Here is a 4,087-nt window from a genome sequence, read left to right as displayed (position 1 = left end):
AACAGTTATCACAAAAACAAATTCACAAGAATATATTTAGAAAGATAATTATTTTGTTTAGTGTGTCTTTCTACACACTATAATTTCATGACTCAAAACTAATTTATTTTTACTGAATTCAGATGATCATATCTACCAGATTAATTTAGATCAACTGTTGGATAATCTCAGTTAAATTTCTCATAAAACATCTTATTTTTACCTTTTTTTCCCCCAGAAATTGTCACTACCTAATCTTCAAATGTTTCCCCCAGTCAGGATACTAATAATTATGTGGGGAAAATAAAGCTCATGAGTTTTGATTAATCAGAGTGCTAATCCCAACTCTGCCACTTATCAGCCTGTGGCTATAGCAGTGCTGTCCTATAAAACAGAAATGACAATGGGACCTCCCAGAGTTCTTGAGAGATTAAATATATTAAATACAAGGTGTCTTTAAAGTGGCTGCTAGCATTAGCAATTATCTCAAAAATATTAGTTTTCTTTTCTCCATCTCTAATATCTAACTTCAGATTTATCTATTTCTAGATGTAATGCCTGGCTAATATTCTTCTTTGATCGTTGCCTTGTTTAATATTGTTTTAGTGCCTATATACTTATTGGTTGCTGGATTGTATATATGTTCTGGCTTTTGTTTTTAGTGCCCTTTGACATATGCTCTAGATCATATTTTGCATTTCATATCTCCTTATATCATTATCTTAAAAAATAATGCATTTGATGTGTGTGAATTATAGAGAATTAGCAGGATCAGGAAGTTAACTCATTTTGACCTTATTTGTATTACTAAAAACAATGCTCACTTTCACTAAATGAAAAGATAGATATGTGCAGCCCTTCTCATTTGATGGAATAAAAATTAGTGTTATATCTTGCTACTTACTTTCTATAGGCCTTTGGCAACCATGTATATCAAGAGACATTAATGAGCTCAGACCAAAGATTCCCTTAGGCTCAGAGGTTGAAATACTTTTCACTTGATTGCAATTCTTTATCTATTCTGAAGTTTCTGGACTTTAGATTTTGGTTTTGCTTACTTTTATAGACTTCAAAAATAACAATAATAATAATAATGAGTTACATTTGAGGGAAAAAGACAGGCCATTTAGGAAATTTCCTTTTACCACATTTTTTTTTTCTATGAGACAGATTTTCTAAATTTTAAAGATGAGGGAACTGAGACTCACAGTAGTGAAATAAAATTGGCAATAGAGAGTGAAAAAAGTAAGCTTTCTGTCCAAATCTATTTAGAACCAAAACTCATACCCTTCTCATTATCAAACTCAGATTTTTCTTCCTGGATTCTCCTTTTCCTTTTGGTTTTAAGGTCCTTGTGTTGGTCTCCCTGTTTAAAATAACCCCTTGTCTAGGTTGTTATTATCTGCCAGATATCTCACACTTACATAATTTCTACAGTATTTCTCTAGGCTTGCCTTATACTTTTGCTGTCTATATTTCTGCTCATGAAGAAAAACCTCATGAGAGTAGCCATAGAAACAGATTCTAAGAGAGCAATGGCCATGGATGGTTGAAAAATCTCAGCTATATAGCCCTTTGCTAAGGAATTGTTATTTGACTTCCGGTCACACATTAAAATAGATTTTAGTTAAATCAAGTTCTGACATTACTGGAATAAAAACCAAATGAAACATCTGCCAAAACAAAATTGTGTCAAACTCTCAAACAAGGAAGTAATTCTCTAATAACAGCTGAACAATACTAAAACTTGTTTTTACAAAGTTTTACAAAATTCTCAGTGAATTTTTTGGCGCATTGGGTGATATTTTTCCTACTCTCCTAATTATCATATATAAATGGCTTTCCAAATTTATGAAAAGTTGAAGTATCAGAATATAAAATAAGATTACATTAAATTTAATTCCATGAGTACGTAGTGCTATTGAAGAAGAAATAGAACCCACCTGCTAGACATCTAGAATGTATTCTGCATCGATTCAGGAAACTGAGGCAAAGATGATTAATTATCTTTCTCAAAGTTATAGATGAGACAATATAAACTAAATATACTCTTTAAAGGAAAAAATATATATATATAATGATTTCTAACCTCTTTTCTAATTAATTGCTTAGGAAATCTCTACAAATCAGTAATGATTGCAAGGACACACAGATGATATGCAGTCCTACAATATCTATAGGATTATAATTCTGGATAAAACTGGATGCACACACGTGTCTAAATGTCAGGTGATTTACTGAATTTTCTCATTTTATATTTATGTTTGTGATTAAAGACACAGGTCCCATGACACCAAAGTCAAATGGGCCTCACTTTGAATTATTGAACATCTTAATCTTAAACAGGTTGCATTTTTCATAGGTTTTGCATCACAGAAAGCAATATCACATGATAAGATGTGCATAACAAGGATTGACTGTAGTGCTCTGTTCTTAGGCTAGCCTTACTCATGGTCGTATGATGAAGACACAGCTATGTGTAGAGGGAAAAAGGAACTAACTTCTTTCTTATGTTTCTATTTTGGGGAATAAAAAAACTTTCTTGTCTATGGCCATGCTACCCTGAACAAGCCCGATCCCATCTGATCTCGGAAGTTAAGCAGGGTTGGGCCTGGTTGATACTTAGATGGGAGACCACCTAGGAAGACCAGGTGCTGTAGGCGTAAAAAATAAAAAAAAAATAAGAGATTGTAAACTGACAAGGTCCTTGTAATCTGTGAGGTCAACCAAGGGTTGCCACAACTAAAAAACAAACAAACAAACAAACAAACAAACCTTTCTTAACTGTTTTCTCTGTATGTCTTCTTGGACCACTTGGGCATCTGAAACCAAACTCTAATAACAGAAATAGGATTACTAGGCCAAGTTAAACTAATCACTTAAGTTTAGTTATATGATGCAGTTAAACCAATTTCCATGACCATCATAGGCACATGGGAATGGATATCATCTCTGTGTATTCTTAGGATCATCATTGATTTATGTAGGTCTCCTAAGCAATTAATTAGAAAGGAGGTTAGAAATTACTATAGTTTTTTTTTTCTTTTCTTTTAAAGAGTATATCTAGTTTGTATTGTTTAATCTGTTGCTTTGAGCAAGTTAATTAATCATCTATGCCTCAGTTTCCTTGTCTGAAAAATGAGAGCCTTACTAATAATAGTTCTATGTCATAGTCATTTATAAGATTTTATGATAGTCAGATAAGCCATTATTGTGAATTCAGTAAGCTTTTATCAAACTCTTCCTGTGTTCACTGACTATGAAAAAGCATAAATGAAGACCGTTTTATATTTTTGCACAATTATTATTTTTATTATTTCAACTGTATTTTTTACTGAATTCCATAATCAGTTTAATTTTAAATGCTCAACTTTAAGTCAAACCATACCATCTGTCGCAATGTGGAGCAAAGACGCCTTCCCTGCTGAACCCTGCTTAAACGGTAAATTAGATTAATTTTAAAATATACAGAGAGCGGGTACTAAAGATCAACCAGGCCCGGGTGACTAAATTCAGTTTGAAAATGACACTATTGATAAATGTTCTCCAAAACTAAACCAATCTTTTGCTGCAGCCTGACGATATAATTGATTTGTTGTTATGATTTTGGGCACATAGTAAGGATTAAAGAGGCTGGAAAGATGCATACCCCTGCTAGTGTTGGGTCTGGCATGCCTAGAGAACATGAAGTCCATTTACAACTAATATTTACCTGATTATAATTAAGAAGATGAATAAGTTCGGTAACATGATGGGACATGATGAGACACTATACTTATTCCAGAGCCTGTAGCTGAGATCCTGGAAAACTGGCAGAAACTGACAAAACATGTTCTAATGACAGAGCAAGTCACAGGTCTCAGGTCAGAGTCAAAATGGAGGGGACTTCACAAGAGCATTACCACCTGGATGCATGATTCATTGAAGGGCCATTGTGATGTTATGTCCATACCATTATTACCAAGACCTGTGTCAAGGTGCATTTTTTCCTGTTTTCTCCTAGAAATTTCATGGTTTCAGTTCTTACATTTAAGTTTTTAACCCATTGTGAGTTAATTTTTGTTAATGCCATAAGGTAGGGGTCAAATTTTCTATTTTACGTATCAAT

General features: G+C 33.2%; 1 non-coding gene across 1 annotated transcript; it reads left to right on the top strand.

Annotated features, from left to right (window-relative positions):
- Positions 1-2,523: 2,523 nt before the first annotated feature.
- Positions 2,524-2,642, top strand: LOC111742160. Its single transcript, XR_002781220.1, has one exon. It is a non-coding gene; the product is annotated as a 5S ribosomal RNA (ribosomal RNA).
- Positions 2,643-4,087: the final 1,445 nt, after the last annotated feature.

Source organism: Pteropus vampyrus, unplaced genomic scaffold (genome assembly GCF_000151845.1).
Source record: "Pteropus vampyrus isolate Shadow unplaced genomic scaffold, Pvam_2.0 Scaffold87, whole genome shotgun sequence".
NCBI classification, from domain to species: domain Eukaryota; kingdom Metazoa; phylum Chordata; class Mammalia; order Chiroptera; family Pteropodidae; genus Pteropus; species Pteropus vampyrus.
The sequence above is the reverse complement of the archived record's forward strand: the minus strand, read 5'-3'. Positions and strand labels throughout refer to the sequence as shown.